Below are 20,073 nucleotides of genomic sequence, written 5' to 3' on the forward strand. Positions count from 1 at the left end.
CTCACTAGCACATGGCACTGGGAGCAAGTCTGACATCATTTCATTTCAGGAGCTGCATTATAATGTGTCCCTGCTCTCCCAATATCCAGCTTTCAAACACTCATCCCTTTGTTTCATGCTGTCGTTGGTATTGATGTGTTCTCCAACCACGGGCTGTTTACCCTCCAGCTCCAGAATGTCCTGTAGCTGCACCATGATATCGCGGATCCTATCACCAGGGAGATAACATACCATCCTGGATTCATGGCTGTGGCCATAGAAGTGCCTGTCTGTATCACTGACTATTGAATCCCCTGTCACTATCTTTCTTCCCGTTCTGGGCAGCAGAGCTATCTACGGTGTCATGAAATTGGCTGTTGCTGATTGCCTCTGAGACCAACACATACGCACACACCCACACGAATCCCAAGCGGTATACAGTATCTGTTTGGGAAGGGAATAACCACTGGGAACTCCTGCACTTCCTTCCTGAGCCTTTTACTTGATCTGATGGTCCCCCATTCCCTTTCTGCCTGTGTAACCCTCACCTGCAGTGTGACTAACTCACTGAACATGCTGTCCATAACATTCTCAGTATTGCAGATGCTCCACAGTGAGTCCACTCACAGCTCCAGGTCTGAAAAGCAGTTTCCCAGTAGCTGCTGATGGGCACATTTCCTGCACACATAGCCCGTCAGGGACACTGGAAACATCCCTAATTTTCCCACATTGTACAAGAGGAGCACACCATGGGTTGGAGGTCTCCGGTCACACAGGCTCTCTAGATTCAGCTAGTTACTCCCATTTAGAGAATTTAAATGAGCGAGCAATCTTCCTACCCTTCAAACATTGTCATCAAAATCCCGTATTCTTTACTTAAGTTGATACGTTATACCTTAAAAACTGTTACAAAATTTCCACAGGTATCGCTTACAAACTGGCTGTTACCTTTGGGACCATGTGAATTTCTGAATGGGCTGAAACAAAACGGAGTTTCAGCTTCACATTCTCCCTGTCCCACCTCGCTCTGTTTACACCCAACTCCAAAATACTCATTGAGCCAAGCAGCCCTCACAGTGCAGCCCTGTCATTTTCATTGTCTGCTCACACCTACACTGCCCTCAGCCTCCTGTACTGTTCCAATACATCTCAATGGGAGCTCAGGAAAAGCATCTCATCTTTCAATTCAATCCTTTGTAGCCCCAGAGTCAACATGGACCTCAGCAGTTTCTGGGTGAACAGACAGTTGTTAGAATCTGGAACATTCCACCTAAAACGGTACTGGAATTTGTGTTTATAAGGAGCTGCAGGGAATTGAAAATAAGGAGTTTACAGGTTAGCATCATGAAGTGGGTGATTGGGACTAAATCTGACAGTCCCTACAAAGAGACGAAGTGCAATCTGGACAAATCTATGCTCCCCCTCAGACCAAAACAGACCCTGAGCTTCCAGTTGCCTGCCACTTTAACACACGAGCCTGTTCCCTGGCCAACATCTGTCTCATTCTTAATGCAGTGTTCCAGGGAAGCTTGATGCAGAACACTCCAGAACATACCAAATGGCCCTGTATTTCAAGGACAGCAATTTCCCCTCCCATGTGGTCAACAATACCCTTCAGTGTATCTCCACCACTTCCTGCACCTCTGCTCTTGAACCCCACCCCTCCAACCGCAGCAAGGATAGAACCCCCAAGTCCTCGCTTTTCAGCCAGATACAACACATCATCCTCTGCCATTTCCACCACCGACAATCAGACCCCACCAACAGAGATATCTTTCCCTCCACACCCCTTTCAGCATTCCTCAGAGACCATTCCCTGTGACTTCCGCATTAGATCCATGCTCCCCACCAACCCATCCTCCACTCCCAACACCTTTGCCTGCCATTGCAAGAGGTGTGAAACCTGTGCCCACACCTTCCCCTCACCTCCATCCAAGACACCAGAGGTCCCTTCCACATCCAGCAGAGATTTTCCTGTACATTGAATAACCTCATCTATTGTGTTCATTGCTCTCTACAATGGGGAGACAGGACGCCAACTTGCAGAATGTTTCAGGGAACCTTTCTGGGAGACGTGCACCAATCAACCCCACTGTCCTGTGGTCAACCATTTCTACAACCCATCCTCTCACTCTGCCAAGGACATGCATGTCCTGGGCCACCTCCACCACAAAATCCTAGCTACATGACTCCTGGAGCAAGAATACCTCATCTTCTACCTTGGGACCCTTTAAGTACAGAATCAATGTTTCATCATTTCCCCTCCCCCCACCATATCCCAGATCCAGCCCTCCAACTCAGCACCACCCTCTTGAACAGTCCCACCTGTCCATCTTCCTTCTTAATTACCCACTCCACCCTCTCACCATTACCCTCCACCAGCATCTTCCTATCGCCTTCCCAACTACCTTCTCGCCATCCCCACACACACATCCTATTATCTGTCAACCCTCTTCCCCACTCAGAATCCTGCTGAAGGGCTCAGGCCCAATATGTCAATTCTCCTGCTCCTTGGATACTGTCTGACCGGCTGTACTTCTCCTGCGCCAAACTTTAACGTAAGCTGGAAGAACAAACCTCATTTTGTACTTGGGGGACCCTTCAGGCCTCTGACCTTAAAACTGAATTCATTAATTTTAGGTCCTAAGTCTCCCACGTCCTTGCGCCCTAGTGCCCCACCCCACACACCAGGCCTTGTTATTACATAGCCTGCCATTACACATTACCTATGGTTAGTCACTAACAGTCTCCATTAACATCTATTCACTCTCCCCCAGCCAGATCATTATTCATTCCTTTGTCCAATTGCTGCTATCTCTCTTTTTGGACTATATCACCACCTATCATTTACTCCTTAACCCCTACCTTCTGCATATAAACTGACATTTTTTCTCAGTGACATCAGTTCTGAGGAAGGGTCAGCGGATCCAAAATGTTAACTCTGATTTCTCTTCACAGATGCTGCCAGACCTGCTGAGCTTTTCCAGTACCTTCTGGTTGTTGTTTCTGATTTAAGCATCCACAGTTCTTTTGGTTTTCATTTACTGGGAGTTTCTAATTCAGGTCTAGCAGCCTACATCATGAGTTTATAAACCCTCCCAGTCCACACTAACTCCATTTCTCTCCCACTCCCTTCACACTCACTGGGTCTCTTCCCAACCCCTGCCCAGTGACACTGCACGTGCACAGCTCATGGTCACATGCTGGCCTGTTGGCAACACCCCTCATTCACTCCCATTGGCTGGAGGATTACATCTAGTCTCCTATTGTCTGAAGCTGCCGTCAATCAGCCAGGCCCCATTGTGACATGAGTGGTGGGATCCTCCCAGCAGTGTGGGAGGCTGAGGGGTAACCTCATAGAGAGGTTTATAAAATCATGGGAGGCATTGATGAGATAAATAGACAAGGTCTTTTCCCTGGGGTGGGGGAGTCCAGAACTAGAGAGCATAGGTTTAAGGTGAGAGGGGAAAGATATAAAAGGGACCCAAGAGACTACTTTTTTCATGTAGAGGTGGTGCGTGTATGGAAGCTACTGTCAGGGGAAGTGGTGGCAGCTAGTACAGTTACACCATTTGAAAGGCATCTGGATGTGTATGAATAGGAAGTGTGTAGAGGCATATGAGCCAACTGCTGCCATATCGTACTAGATTAGGATAGGATATCTGGTCGGCACGGACGAGTTCGACTGAAGGGTCTGTTTCCGTGCTGTATATGTCTGTGGCTCTGCCCTGGGATGAGCTTCATCATTCACAGTGAATGGGGCAGTATCACAGAGCACAGGGGTTGGGGGCTATTCAGCCCATTGCGGCTATACTCTCTCCCTCTGGACATGCTGCCAATCTGCCCTTCCTCCCCTCCCATTTACCCGTAGCACTCCAAATTTATCCTCAAATAGTTAAATTCCGAGATGTACAGCACAGAAACAGACCATTCAATCCAACTCATCTATGCCACCCATTTATCCCAAATTAATCTTGTCCCATTTGCCAGCACTTTGCCCATATCCTTCTAAACTTTTCTTAATCACGTACCCAGTCAGATGCCTTTCAAATGTTGTAATTGTACCAGCCTCCACACTTCCTCTGGCAGCTCATTCCATATTCAGCTTGAAAACATTGCCCCCAAGATCCCTTTAAAATCTCTTGCCTCACACCTTAGGCTTGTGCCCTCTAGTTTTGTACTCACTTAACCTTGGGAAAAGACCCTGGTTGTTCACCCTATCCATGTCCTTCACGATTTTATGTACCTCGAAGGTCATCTCTCAGCATCCAATGCTCCAGGGAAAACAGCCCCAGCCTATTCAGCCTCTCCCTATAGCTCAAATCCTCAACCCTGGCAACACTTTTGCACATCTTTTCAGAATCCTTTCATGTTCTGTAATATCACTCCTACAGCAGGGAGACCAGGACTGAAAGCAGAATTCCAGATGTGGCTGAATCAATGTCCTGTAGAGCTGCAAAACAATGTCCCAACTCCAATACTCAATGCACTGACCAAGTACACCAAACGCCTCCTTCACTACCCTGCCTATCCATGATTCCACTTTCAAAGAACTATCAACCTGCACGACAAGGTCTCTTTGTTCAACAACACTCCCCAGGACCTTCCCATTAAATGTATAAGTCCTGCCCTGATTTGTTTTTTCAAAATGCAGCACCTCACATTTATCTGAATTCACTCCACCTGCCACTCCCCAGCCCATTTGATTGAAGTCCCATTGTACTCTGAGGTAACCTTCTTCCCGATCCACGTCCTCCCGATCCAATTTGGTGTCTATGTAAAGTCACGAACCATAGGAATCATTGATATAAATGATGAAAAGCAGTGAACCCTGCACCGATCCTTACACCATATTGCTCATCACAGGCTTCCAGTCCGAAAGGCAACCCTTCACCACTACCCTCTGTCTCCAACCTTACAGCCAATTTTATATCCAAATAGCTAGTTCTTCCACCTTGAATGTCTTTCTGAAGTCCAAGTTAGTGATTTCCATACACAAAGCCATGCTGACTGTCCCTAATCATTTCTTACCTTTCCAATTACATCTAAATCCTATCCCTGAGAAGCCCTTCCAACAACTTACCTGACTCCAGGCTCACCAGTGTATTGTTCCCTGACTTTTCCTCATCACCTTTCTCAAATAATGGCGCCAGTCTTCCAGCACCTCGGTGATACAAATATCTCAGCGAGGGACCCAACTATCACTTCCCTAGCTTCCCACAAAGTTCTGGGATTCACCTGATCATGTATCAGGGATTTATCAATCTTGATGCATTATACAAGTTCCAGTGCCTCATAACTTATATGGACACTTGTCAAGTTATCCCTATTTATTTCTCCAAACTCTCTCACTTCCATATCCTCCTTCAGTAAAAGCGGACATGAAATACGCAGATAGTATCTCTCCTGCCTCCTGCAGATCCATAGACAATTTTGTTGATCTTTGAGGGTCCCTATTCTCTGCCTGGTTACTCTTTTGTCCTTAGTGTATTTCTAGAATCTCTTTGGATTTTCCCCAAACCCATTTCACAAAGCACTCTCGTCCCCTTTTTGCCCTCTTAGTTTCCCTCGAGTATACTCCTACTGCCCCTATATACCTCTAGGTATTCACACAAACCCAGCTGTCTGGACTTGCCATATCCCTCCTTCATTTTCTTGACCAGAGCCACAATTCCTCTTGACAGCAGCATTCCTTACACCTCCCAGGCTCGGCCTTAACAGGAACATACTGTCTATATACTCATTGTCGCAGGCCTATGGGGGCAATGGCAGATGAAGACAGAGAAACAATCAATCATTCTCAGTAAAGAGGCAGTGCTGGGAAAGATACCAGCCGAAAGGTAGATGGGTCTCCTGGCCGTGATGGAATGCATCCCCGGGGACTGTAAGGAATGGCAGTGGGTAAATAGCAAATACACTCGTGATAATTCACTAAAATTTGCTGACTCTGGGACGGTTCTAACAGATTGGAAAGCTGCAAATGTGATGCCAATATTTTAAAATGGACGTGTCAGCATAACTTCTGTAGTGGGGGAAATGTCTGATCTCTCAAGAAAGAAATAGTGAGCTATGTGGATAGAAATTGTCTCATCGAGCAGACACAGCATGGATTCATGAAAAGTGGACGACACTAAGATGAGTGGTAGAGCAATGTGTGCAGAGGCCACTGTCAGTCTGCACAGGGATACAGAGAGGTTAATTGAGTGGTTAAGGGTCTGGCAGATGGAGGACAATGTTGGGATATGTGAGGTCATCCATTTTGGTCAGACTAACAACAAACTGGATGATGAAATGGTGAAAACATGCAGCAGGCTGCTGTACAGAGGGAGCTGGGTGTCCTTGTGCATGAATCACAGGAAGCTGGTTTGCAGGTACAGCAGGTAATTAAGGCAGTGAAGGGAATATTGTCCTTCATTGCTAGAGGGATGGTTATGCTGCAGCTGTACAGGGGGCTGGGGAGGCCACACCTGGAGTACTGTGGACAGGTTTTCGTCCCCTACTTCAGGAAGGATGTAATGGCGCTGGAGGGGGTGCAGAGCAGGGTCACTAGTTTGAGTCTGGAGTTGAAAGGGTTGCCTTCTGAGCAGAGATTGACAAAACTGGCATGATCCTCATTGGAATTTAGAATAATGGGAGATTGTATAGGAAAAATATAAAATTATGAAAGGAGTAGATAAAATAGAAGCAGGGAGGTCATTTCCACTGTGGACTGGACAAACTATGGTGCATAGCGACAAAATAAGGGGGTATCAGATTTAGGACTGAGTTCAGGAGAAACTTCTTCAGCTAAAGGGTTGTGAATCTGTGGAATTCCCAGCTGATTGAAACAGTTGAGACTTTCATCTTGAATGTCTTTAGGTCAAAATGTAGATTTACGAACAGGAAAGGGAATTAAAGGTTATGGGAGAGAGCAGTAAAGTGGAGCTGAGATCAGCCCTGATCTTATTGAATGGCAGAGCAGGCTGGAGGGGCCAGATGGCCTCCTCCTGCTCCTATTCCTTATGTTACGTTCCCACTTTTCAGCCGTCCCTTTACCTGGGAATAGCAAAGAAGTATTGAAAGATTTTATCTTGTTCAATCACAATGCACCTTTATCCAATTTAGAACAGCAACTTTTAGATCTGGTCTATTCTTTTTTGGAACTATTTTAAAACTATTATAATTATCAGAGAATCCAGACAGTGGGGAAGCAGGTCATTCAGCCCATCACATCCGCACTGACCCTCAGAGACTCCCACCCTACCCATGTAATGCTGCCTTTCCCATGGATAATCCACCCAACCTGCACATCCCTGAACACTGTGGGTAATTCAGCCTGGATAATCCACCTAACCTGCACATCTTTACATAGTGGGAGGAAACCAGAGCAATCAGATGAAACACACGCAGATATTAACAATAAGGTGATCAATCCTTTCTTATTTCCCAGTTCCGTCCAAATAATTTCACTGAACTTACTCCCATGAATATCGTCCCCAAGCACAACTCTAATGCTATCCCTAACCAAAAACACCACTCGTCCTCCTCTCTTGTCCCCCTTTCTATCCTTCCTATAGCATCTATACCCTGGAACATACAGCTGCCAGTCACATCCATCCCTGAGTCATATTTCTATAATACCGATGATATCCCAGTCCCATGTTCAAACCATAACCTGAGCTCATCTGCCTTCCCTGTCAGGCCTCTTGCATTGAAGTAAATGCAGTGTAACTGCTCGGTTCTACCGCGTTCTGCCTTGACTGTTTGGTTTCTGAACTGTACCAGCCTCAGACTTACCTCCTTTCTCACTATCTCTTTAGGTTTACCCCCACTCCCTCACTGGTTTAATGCCTCCCGAGTAGTACTAGCAAATCTCCCTGCCTGGATATTAGTCACCTTCCAATTCAGGGACAATCCATCCTTCTTATTCAAGTCACTTCTACTCCAGAGGAGAATTCAATGACCAAAAGATGTGAATCCTTCTGCCCTACACCAGATCTTTAGCCAATCATTCATCTCCTCCATCCTGCTATTCCTACTCTCACTAGCATGTAGCATTGGGAGTAATTCAGATATTACGACCGAGTATCTACTTTTTTATATTCCAGGCTAATTTGCTATATTCTCTCATCAGGACCTATCTTTTTCTCTTCCTGTGTCATTGGTACCAATGTCCAATGACCTCCCACTGGTTATTCTACCCTTTAAAGAATATTCTGCCACCAATCTTTTCTGAACCTTTCAAGTTCCACAACATCCTTCTGATAGGTGGAGAACAGAATTGCACTCAATATTGTAAGAGTGGCCAAACCAATGTCCTGTACAGCCACAACATGACTGCCCAACTCCTGTACTCACTGCTCTGACCAATAATGTAAATCATACCAATCACCTTCACTATCCTATCCACCTGCGACTCTACTTTCAAGGAATTATGAACCTGCACTGTAAGGAAACTTTGCTCAGTAACACTCCCTCAGACCTGACCATTAAGTCTATCAGTCCTGCTAGGCTTTGCTTTTCCAAAAAGCAGCACCTCACATTTATCTAAATTAAACTCCATCTGCCACTCCTCAGCCCATTTCCCCATCTGATCAAGATCCCATTGAAACCTGAGTTACCCTTCTTCACTGCCCACTACACCTCCAATTTTGGTGTCACCTGGAAACTTACTAACAATACCTCCTATGTTCACATCCAAATCATTTATGTAAATGATGAGAAGTAGTGGACCCAGCACCGACCCTTGTGGCACTCCAGTGGTCACAGTCCTCCAGTCCGAAAAACAACCTTCTACCACCACCCTCTGTCTTCTACCTTTGAGGCAGTTCTATATTCCAAATGGCTAGTTCTCCTGGTATGGTGAGATCTCATCTTGCTAACTAGTCTTCCATGGCGAACGCCTTACTGAAGTCCATATAGATCCCATCTACCGCTCTGCCCTCAAAAATCCACTTTCTTACTTCTTCATAAAACAGCTCAGTCAAGTAAGTGACATGATTTCCCGCACACAAAGCCATGCTGACTATCCCTAATCAGTCCTTGCTTTTCCAAATACATGCAAATCCAGTCCCTCAGGGTTCCCTCCAACAACTTGTCTGGCACCAACATCAGGCTCACAGGTCTGTAGTTCCCGGGCTTGTCCAAACCGCCTTCATTAAACAGTATCGTCATATTAACCAACCCCCAGTCTTCTGGCACCTCAGCTGTGACTATCGCTGATACAAAAATCTCAGCAAGGGGCCCAGCAATCACTTCCCTAGCTTCCTACAGAATTTTAGGACACACCTGATGAAATCCTGGGCATTTATCCACCTTTCCGCGTTCCAAGACATCCAGTCCCACCTTCGCTGTAATATGGACATTTTTCAAGGTGTCACCATCGATTTCCAACATTCTATATCTTCCATATCCTTCTCCACAGTAAATGCTGATGCAAAATACTTGTTTAGTATCCCCTCCCCACCCCATCGCCTGCAGATCCACACACAGGCTGCCTTGCTGATCCTTGAGGAGCCCTATTCTGTCTCTAGTAACCCATTTGCTCTTAATGTATTTATAAAAACCCTTTGGATTGTCCTTACCCTATTCGCCAAAACTGTGTCCTGTCCCCTTTTTGCCTTACTGATTTTCCTCTTAAGTATACTTCTATTGCCTTTATACTAGAAGGATGTTCTGGATTGGAATAAATGCCAAATATTTCATCTTGATAAAAGGGCAGGACTTACACTGATCGGGCCTTGCATAGTGATATAGAACAAAGAGACCTCGGGGTTCAGATCTTTGCAGTTTATGTCACATGTAGACAGGGTTGTTCAGAAGATGTATAGCACACTTGCCTTCATTGCTCACACCTTTGAGTATAGGAGTTGGGACATTACATTGAGGTTGTACAGGATGTTGGTGAGGCCTCTTCTGGAATACTGTGCTCAGTTCAGGTTGTGCTGTTATAGGACAGATGTTATTAAGTCGGAGCGGGTTCAGAAGAGATTTACCAGGATGTTGATGGGAATGGATGCTTTCGGTTATAAGGAGAGGCTAGGTAGGCTGGGACCTCTTTCACTGGGGTGTAGGAGGCTGAGGGGTGACCTTATTGGAGGTTTATAAAATCCTGAAGAGTATAGGTAATGTGAACAGCAGGTGCCCTTTCCAGGAGGGGGCGCGATTCAAGAGTGGGTGAGAAAAGGAAGACCCTAAAAAGACGTTCCGAATTTTACTTTTTGTTTTTGTACAGAGAGTGATTCACATGTGGAATAAACTAGCAGAGGACGTGGTAGCTGTGAATACAATTACAATTTAAGGGTGGCACAGTGGCTCAATGGTTAGCACTGCTGCCAGGGACACAGGTTCAATTCCTGCATTGGGTGGCTGTCCATGCGGAGTTTGGATATGCTTCCCCGTGTCAGCGTGAGTTCCTCCAGGTGCTCCCGTTTCTTCCCACAAGCCACAGATGTACAGGGTAGGTGAACTGGCAGTCCTCAATTGCCCATAGTGTTCAGGGATGATTGGGTTTAGTGAATTAGTAAGGGGTAAATGTAGAGTAAAACGGTAGGGGAATGGGATTCTAAGAGGAAAAAGCATTTGGACCTGTATATCGATAGGGAATGCTTGGATGGATTTGGACTAAGTGGAGGTAGATGCGATTAGTTCAGTTCGAATTTATGGTTGACACGGACTGGTTGGAACACAGGGTGTGTGTCAGTGCTGTATAACGTACTGACTCTATCGCTCGTTATCTCTGTAAATTCCTCTATGCTCGGAACTCTCCGTCAATGCCACCTCATCCAGTCTTACAACTCTTCCTTATCTCGATAATTCCTCTCCAGCCTCAAAACCCAAAAACGTCTATCAGAAATATCTCTATCTCTGTAACATCCTCAATCCTCAGAATCCTCTCCAACTTTCATCTCCTCCAGCTTCATTACTCTCCCTATCTCTAATCCCCTCCAGTCTCTCAAAGCTCTGCTATATGTGCCTTTTTTATTTCCAGCCTTCAGGATTCCCAATGTTTATTTCTCACTTGATGACGGCCCTTTCCGATTCTGTGCTGAGCTTCTGAATTCTTCCTTAAACCCCTCAATCTCCTTTTCCTCCCAAAACATCGGCCAATCATCTGTCATCTACTCTAGTATCACCCTTTCTGACCTGAAGTCCAATGGAGCCTGTCATATTCCTATAATAAACATCTTAGCGGTCTACAGAACAGAAAAAGGCTCTGGTAGTACATCGGGTCTGTGACAAAGAAAACTACCACCTAACTGTCCTCATCTATTTTCCAATAATTGTGGAAAAGTCTCATCTATCATGGCATTGCAAGTGCACACTAAATACATCTCAAATGCTACCGGGATTTCTGTGTCTCCCACCCTTACAGACAGTGAGGTTCAATGCAACTGTTGCTCGATGATGACATCACCCACAGGAACACAGAGCAGCTGGGTCTGTGCAAACCAGAGATCACCCACACATTGGGAAGGATGGCAGGGTCCCTGAGAGGGGGCACAGGAGATTTACCAGGATGGTACAAGGAATGGGGGATTTTAGTTGCAGAGACATGGGTGTTGTTAATACATATCAAGAATATCCATCTACAATAGATGGACTCTTGTTCTCAACCTCTCCCCTTGCCTGGGCTGTGGTAACCTTCAGGTTAAACCCACCACCAGACATTTCTCCCTAATGAGAGAGCAGCCCTATGGTCTGGTCAGACAATGCTGACTACCTTTTACACAGTGATGCCACTGTACCCTGGGGATGGGGAGAAGGAACGCTGAAGGTGGTGGATGGGACACCACTCAGGCACAGTGCTTTGTCCTGGAGGATGTTCACTTTAATATTGTTGGTGTCTGCACTGATGCAGGCAAGTGGAGAACGTCCCAACACAATCCTGATGTGTGCCTTATAGGGAGCAAACAGACATTGGGGAATCAGGGGTTTGGGGAAACAGATTGTTCTCCTTGTAGCAGAGGAAATTGCGGGTGCCCTGTGACAGAGGGGTTTACAGATTTAGAATAATCCACCTTACACTCATGAGTTCATCAGAAAAGGATTACAGGACACATATTGAAGACTTGGGGGAGATCTACTGAGAGTGTGGGGTGATTCAAAAGAGGACATTTATGCAGCAAATGGGAATGAGCTGGAATACAATACTCACACACAATGTGAATATCCAGCTCCTGATGAATTGAGTAATTTTGTCACAGTTTGGCGTTACAATTACTGAGATTACCATCTGAATGTCCACCTGTAATACACGTTTATAAAACTGTCACTGTCAGTTCATTTAAGAAACTCTCACCACCCCCTCCTCCTGGCCCAGGATGACTGGACACATTACCCCTTGTGGGGGTCAGCAGTTAGTTCAGGGGGAAATCTGTATGGGTTTCTGTGAGTTTCCACACTGGGTCTTCATGTGACTGAACAGGGCAGATCTTTGACACATGGGACACAATGTTTCAAGAGTCAGTGCGATGTGGAGAGCAGGATGTGTGCTTCCTTTTCTTTCCTTCCGTGCTGCTGCTGTGCCTCATCAATTAGACAGGGGGGGGGGGGGGGGGTGAAAGGCTCATGCAGCTCGATGGGCAAGTTGTCTCCATTCTGACCCATGAGCAGCAAGCTCCTCCCAGTCATTCCAAAGAGTCTCTCTGAAAAGGTAACAACTGCTTCCCACTGCCCAGTGCTCCCAGGAAATGTTTAGAAGAATGAGCGGGGAAATCTCTGAGAAAAGGCAGAACGGTAAAGTTCCAAAAGGATTATAAACAGTTTACAGAGAGGGATTCATTGGAGAAGTGGGCAACAAGTTAGCAAATGGAGCATAATTTGGGAAATTGTGAAGTTGCTCATTTTGGAGGAGATAATAAAAGAACAGAGTGCTATGTAAATGGTGGAAACTGTCGAAAGCTGCACCACAAAGGGACCAGGGGTAATTGCGTAGGAAACACAGTTACAACAGGGAATCTGGATGGGGAATGGAACGTTGTTTCTTATTACAAGGAGTTTTCAGTGTAAGTGTTTGGAGTATATACCCGAGAGTAACTTTACAAAGTGCGAGTGAGACCACATCTGGAGTAATGACAGAAGTTTTGGTCCCTTTATTTAAGGGAATACATAATTTCATCCGAGGCATTTCAGAAAAGATTAACTGGGATGATCCCTGGCTTGTAGGGATTATCTTTTAAGAAAAGGCTGAAAATGTTGGGACTCTACTCACTGGATTTGGGAAGAATGAGAGGTGATCTCATTGTAACATGCAGGATTCTTAAGGAGTTTGACAGGGTAAATACTGAGAGGATGTTTCCCATCATGAGGGATCTGGAATCAGATACTCGGATAGTCACGGAATCAAGGGTTCTGTTTTAGATTCGTCAAGTTTAAGGCAACATCAACACGGGTCAGGGGTTTCAGTAGCAATGGAGCTGGGGTGAAGGGGGGGGGGGAAGCAACGTTTTAGAGATTGGAATTCCTGGTGTTTGTGATTGTGTAGATACCTGATCAGAAGGTCACCTTGGGGTTACAGATATGAGAGCAATATTGTGAAGAGTGTAGTTCTGCCTCAGACAGTTCCCAGGGAGAGGGAGGGGCTCAGCAGTAAGGGAAAGGAATTTGTAATAGCAACTGAAGGCAATGGGTTTAACCATTTCAATGTTCCATTGCAGGAAATTGCAGCCAATCGCGTAGTGGGAGTGTGATGAGCAGTTTGATAACTGAGTAATGGAGAGGGATGATGGGGAGGGAGAGCTAGGCATTGTCAGTGTACATGTGAACCCTCAGACGGTGCTTTTGGACGATGTCACCTCCTGACAGTATGTGGGTGAGAAACAGGAGGGACCAAGAATCGATCCTTGAGGGACACCACATACAAGGAATTTAGAAAGGAATGGGAGAGTGGGGATGGAGTAGGTTTTTCCAACAACGGTGAGGTCAAAATATTACTTCGTAGCAGAATGGGAGAGAAGGACATAACCAGAAAAGACAGACAGACAGACAGAACAAGGAACAATACCTGTGATTTGGTGAGGGGAGGGAGGTGGGGGTGATGTGGAGGAAGAGCCCAACTCCAAAAACACACTTTCTTCATTGGTGACATCACCCAACTCCACCCTAGTCTCAGCTCATTTACTGAATGCAGGGATGGACGAGTATTTATCTCCAGACTTAATTATCCAAACACTCTTGGCCAGCCTCCCACATTCAACTTACATGTAATCTCAAGAGTATCTTAAACCCTCCTGCCCAAGTGCTCACTTGTACCAAAACTAGTTGATCCATCGAAAGGCTCCTATTTACAGGCAACAATTTAAAATTCTCACCCCGTGAACATCCCTGTCTCCCTGCACCACACACCCTGCAAGACCTTGACAACTCATTTGTGTTTATTCATTGCTTCACCTGTCTGGCTGTTTCTACTGTTGCCAAGGCAACACTGTCTGGAATTCCCACCTGAACCCTCTCAGACCTGCTTTCCTCTTTTAAGGTGTTCTCGAAAACCTGCTCATTTGGCAATGCTTTTGATCACTTGACCTAGTATCTCAATCTGTGGCCTTATGCCAGAATTTTTCAATAGTATTTCTGTGAAATTATAAACATGATTAAAAAAACAAACTGTTGCTGATTTGCACATACATTGTCAACTCTTCAATATTGCTGAGTGAATAATCTATAACAGCACTTACCCAACCACATTGTGGGAGCACCTTCACCACATGAACTGCAGCTGGACAGGGAAATCAAACATCACCCTCTCCACAGGCAATGGGGCTTTGGCACTGATCACTGGGATCTGTGGAGGGAGAAACAGTTGCTATTTCAGGGAGTGCAAAATGCATTATAAGGAGGGAAAATGGGGCAGAATTTGGGATTTTCAAATTTGTGATTCACAATGTGCACTAAGTTCTGTAAAACCTCTCATGCCATACCATGAAAATTTCCTTCTCTTCCTGGTCAACATGTCCTTCCTTTCCCCTGCCCTGCACCTTCACACATTTCCAATGCCTTGGCCACAACAACACTGTGCTGCCAGTGAAGTTTATCACGTGGTTGAGTATTGTCCCGCCCCTCATTCACTCCGATTGGTTGAAGGACCAACTGGCACATCCTGGTCCTCCAGCCCCGTTCCCCCACTCTTATTGGTCCTGCGCTGACATCAATAATCCGAGGCCCATTGTGGGCTGGAGCATGCTCAGTGCTTCCTGCTTTTGCTGCTGTTCATCAGGTATGAGAGAGAGAGAGGGCTCATCCCTGTTTCTCCTGATGTCAGACAATAACAACAACTACCTGCATTGTATGGAGCCTTTCACATTGAGAAATCTCCTAAAATGCTTCCCGGATGATGGAAACGTTAATTAAAGAGAACGATTTTTAGATACATCTTTAAGGCGGACAGAGGGGGTGAGGGAGGATATTCCAAAGGTTTGTGTCCTCAGCAGCTCCAATCGTGCAGTGATATAGGTGGGCAACAGCTTACAATGGAGACAGTTCGTGGCTAACCACAGGTTAACAACCTCATGTCGTAGCCACCACATGTCACAGCCTGTCATTACACACTACCTATGGTTAGCCACTAATAGTCTCCATTAACAGCTAGTCACCCTCCCCCAGTCAGATCGTTATCCACTCCTTTATCCAACCGCTCTTCTCACTCTATCCCCACCTATCCTTTACTCCTTTTATCTTGCCCCCATCCCCCCACACTATCTTCTGCACATAAACGGACTTTTTTTTCTCAGTAACATCTGTTCTGTGGAAGGGACACCGGATCTGAAACGTTAACTCTGATTTCTCGTCACAGATGCTGCCAGACCTGCTGAGGTTCTCCAGACCCTCCTGGTTGTTGTTTCTGATTTACAGCATCTGCAGTTCTTTTGGTTTTAATTTACCGGGAGTTTGTAATTCAGGTCCAACAGCCTCTGTCCCAGTCTCTGCTGTCTCTCCCACCCCCACCCAGTGACACTGCACCTGCACAGCTCATGGACAGGTGTCGTCTTGCTGGCCACACCCCTCATTCACTCCCATTGGCTGCAGGACCACACAGACTCTCCTCCTATTGGTCTGGAGCTGCCGTTAATCAAGCCGGCGCCGATTGAGAGGTGAGCTCCTCCCTCTCTCTGCTCTGGGATGAGCTTCATCATTCACAGTGAATGGGGCAGTACCACAGAGCACTGGGGCGGGGGGCTATTCAGCCCATTGGAGCTGTCCTCTCTCCCTCTGTAGATGGTGCAAATCTGTCCCAACTACCCCCAAATCTTTCCTTAAAAAGTAAAATTCCAAGTCTGTTTCAAAATACCTGCTGAATCTGTGTCGTTCAGACTGTTCCAGATGCTCAGAACTTACTGAGTAAAATAGTGTTCACATTTTCACCTTGTATTATTTGCCAATTACTTGAACGTAGTTACTAAAAATTGTGACAGGGTTAACAATTCCTCTCTCTCTTTGCAAATTCAAGACCTTGGAACAAAATCGGCACCAGGTCAAAATCACTGCTTCACCTTCTCAGCTCCAAGGATAATTATCTGTGCTTCAGCTAGCTCTGCACAAAAGAGAGGAATGCATCTTAATTTATTAAGATCAAAGAAACAGACCTCCGGTCCAATTCGTCTGTGCCAACAAGGAATCCTAAACTAATGAATTCCCATTTACCATCTATTGGCCTGTATCCATCAAAACCCTTCCTATTCATGTACCCAATTGGAAGCCTTTTAAATGTTGTGATTTTATCAGCCTCCACTACTTCATCTGGTAGCCCCTCCCATACACACACCACACTCAGCTTGAAAATGTTGCCAGTTCGATCCCTTTTAAATCTTTGCCCTCTCAACTTAAACCCATGTGCTCTAGTTTTGGACCCACCTAACCTGAGGAAAAAGGATGCCAGCTGCTCACCTTATCCACGCGCCTCGTGATTTTATAAATCTCAATGAAGTCACCTCTCAGTCTTTGACTCTCCAGAGAAAATAGCCCCAGCCTATTCAGCCCCTCCCTGTAGCCCAAATCCTCCAATCCTGGTAACGTTTTTGTAAATCTTGTCCAAACCTTTTCAAATTTCACAACATCCTTCCCAGAACAGGGAAATTCAAACTGAAAACAGAATTCCAGAAGTGGCTTAATCAACGTCCTGTCCAGCCACAATATGACGTCCCAGCTTCTGTATTCAATGCATTGACCATTAACGGAGAGCGTTAATGGAGTCCCATTTGCCAGCGGTTCACCCTTATCCCTCTAAAACCTCCCTCTTCAAGTACCCAGTCAGACGCCTTTTAAATGCTGCAATTGTACTAGCCTCCACCCCTTCCTCTGGCAGCTCATTCCATACTTGCAATGCCCTCAACATGAACACGATGCCCCTTAAATCCCCTTTAAATCTTTTCCCTCTCACCTTAAGCCTGTACCCTCTCGTTCTGGAGCCACCGAACTTGGGAAAAAGTCCCTGACTGCTCACCTTATCCATGCCCTTCATGACTTTATAAGATCACCTCTCAGCCTCCAAATCTCCAGGGAAAATAGTCCCAGCCTATTCAGCCTTTCCCAATAGCTCAAATCGTCCAACCCCAGGAAAGTCCTTGCAAATGTTTTCTGAACCCTTTCAAGTTTCTCAACATTATTCCAAGAACAGGGAGATTGGAACTGAAAACAGAATTCCAGAAGGGCCTTCATCAGTGCCCTGTCCAGCCACAATATGACATCACAACAGCTGAATTCAATGCATTGACCAATAACGGGGAGCGTACCAAATGCTGCATTCACTCCCCTGCCTACCTGTGACTCTACTTTCAGGGAACTATGAACCTGCACTCCAAGATCCCATTGTTCAGCAATGTTCCCCAGGACTTTACCATTAAGTGCATAAGTCCTGCCCTGATTTGCCTTTCCAAAATATAACAGCTCACATTTATCTAATTTGAACTCAGTCTGCAATTCCTTGCTCCAATGGCCCATCTGATCAAGATCCTGTTGTATTCTGAACTAACCTTCTTCACTGTCCACTACACCTCCAATTTTGGTGTCTTCTGTAAACCTACTGACCATATCTCATATATTCACATCCAAGTCATTTATTTAAGGGCCCAATATCCATCCCTGCAGCACACTGCTGCTCACAGGCCTCCAGTCCGCAAAGCAACCCTCAATCATCATCCTCTGTCTCCTACCTTCAAGGTAGTTTTGTAATGGCTTGCTCTCCCTGCATTCCATGTGATCTATCCCTGCTACCCAGTCTGCTTTGTGGAACCTTGTTGAATGTCCATATAAACAACATTCACCGCCTGGCTTAATCAATTTTCTTTGTCACTTCAAAACACTCACTCAAGTTAGTGAAACACAATTGTGCATGTACAAAGCCACAGTGACTCTCCCTGATCATTCCTTACCTTTCCAAATAGATGGATATCCTGTCCATTCGAACAACTTGCCTGCCTGACTTCCGGCTCACTGCTCTCTTGTTCCATGGCCCCTCCTTACCACCTTTTTTAAAATAATGGCACCTCACCTGTCACTATCAACGATACAAATACCTCAGGAGAGGCCCAACAATCACTTCCCTAGATTTCCAGAAAGTTCCAGGATACACCTGATCAGGTTCCAGGGCTTTATCCACCTTGATGTGATTTAAGACATCCAGTCCCACCTCCCCTGTAACATGGACACTTTTCAAGTTATCACTGTTTATTTCTCCAAACTCTCGAGCTTCCATATACTTCTCCAGTAAAAATGACGTGAAATATTTGCATATATTTCACACCCTCTGTGATTCCATAGACAGCCTTGTTGACCTTTAAGCGGTCCTATTCTCTGGTCCAGTTAATCTTTTGTCTGTGATATATTTGTTTAATCTCTTTGGATTCTATTCCAGGACATCCCAGAAAGGCCTACTTCAAGGACCGTAACTTTCCTCCGACTTGATCAACAATGCCCTCCAACACATACCCTCCACTTCCCGCACCTCCACCTTTACCCCACCCCTCCAGCCACAATAAAGAATACAGCCCTGCGGTCTTCATCTTCCACCCCACTAATCTCCAGATACAGCGCATTAACCTCTTATTTCTGCTACCTAAAGTCAGACCCCACCATAGACATATTTCCCTCCCCACCGCTATCTGCGTTCCACAGAGACCATTCCCTCTGCACCTCCCTTGTTAGGTCCACACCCTCCCACCAACACATGCTCCACACCTTTGACCTTCCCTTACCGCCACGGGAAATGTAAAACGTTCAGCCACACCTCACTGAGCTCTGTCCAGGACCTCAAAACGATCTTTTCACATCAGGCAGAGATTTGCCTGCACATCCCAAAACCTCATATACTGCATCTGGACACTATGGGAAATTTAACATGGTTCATCCAACTAACCTACACATCTTTGGACTGTAGGAGTAAATTTGAATATCCGAAGGAAACCCTCACAAACACTGGGGAGAACGTGCCAACTCCAACACAGACAGTTGCCTGAGGCTGGTATCAAACCCAGGTCTCTGTTGCTGAGGAAGCAGCGCTAACCACTGAGCCACAATACTGTGGGATCTTTGGTGCTGATGTGCTGCCCCACTGATACCTCAGTCACTCACCCTGCCTCATTTCCTAAGAGGCAGTGATGATGGAGTGAAATTATCACTAGACAGTTAATCCAGAGACCCAGATAACGTTCTGGGGACCTGGATTTGAATCCCATCACGGCAGATTTTGGAAAGTGAATTCAATAAATATCTGGAAAAAATAATCTAGTGCCGACAAGGAATCCATTGTCAATTGTTGAAAAAACCCGTGTGGTTCACTCATGACCTTTAGGGAAGGAAAATGCCATCCTTACCTGGTCTGGTCTGCATGGGACTCCAGACCTATAGCAACGTGGTTGATTCTTAACTGCCCACTGGGTAAACGCAGCAATAAATGCTGGCCGAGCCAGTGACAGCCTCATCCTGTGAATGAATAAAGGAAACAGGTCAGGTTTTGTTCCTTCTCTAGTAGGTACATCCTACAAACTCAATCAGAAATGTTCTCGTACACACTGAACAAATACATTTCCATCCAAGCCCTTAACACTACAGCACTCCGAGGCCATGTTGGTAAAGTTAAAACCCCTTATCATTGCAACTATATTATTCTTACAGATAACTGAG

The 20,073-nt window shown here is 45.7% G+C and overlaps 1 long non-coding RNA gene across 3 annotated transcripts in view; it reads right to left on the reverse strand.

The window, feature by feature from the left end:
* Positions 1-19,868, reverse strand: part of LOC132814361 (uncharacterized) — a 35,937-nt gene extending 16,069 nt beyond the window's left edge. For 2 of the 3 annotated variants that reach the window (XR_009644417.1, XR_009644419.1), the window contains exons 1-2: positions 19,764-19,868; positions 14,634-14,740 (exon numbers count right to left, since the gene is read on the reverse strand). This is a non-coding gene — a long non-coding RNA (uncharacterized LOC132814361). Of the gene's footprint in view, positions 1-12,128; positions 12,206-14,633; positions 14,741-19,763 lie in introns of those variants that run through there. The other variant, XR_009644418.1, reaches the window with a different exon arrangement.
* Positions 19,869-20,073: the final 205 nt, after the last annotated feature.

This window comes from Hemiscyllium ocellatum, unplaced genomic scaffold, assembly GCF_020745735.1.
Source record: "Hemiscyllium ocellatum isolate sHemOce1 unplaced genomic scaffold, sHemOce1.pat.X.cur. scaffold_810_pat_ctg1, whole genome shotgun sequence".
Classification (NCBI taxonomy): Eukaryota; Metazoa; Chordata; class Chondrichthyes; order Orectolobiformes; family Hemiscylliidae; genus Hemiscyllium; species Hemiscyllium ocellatum.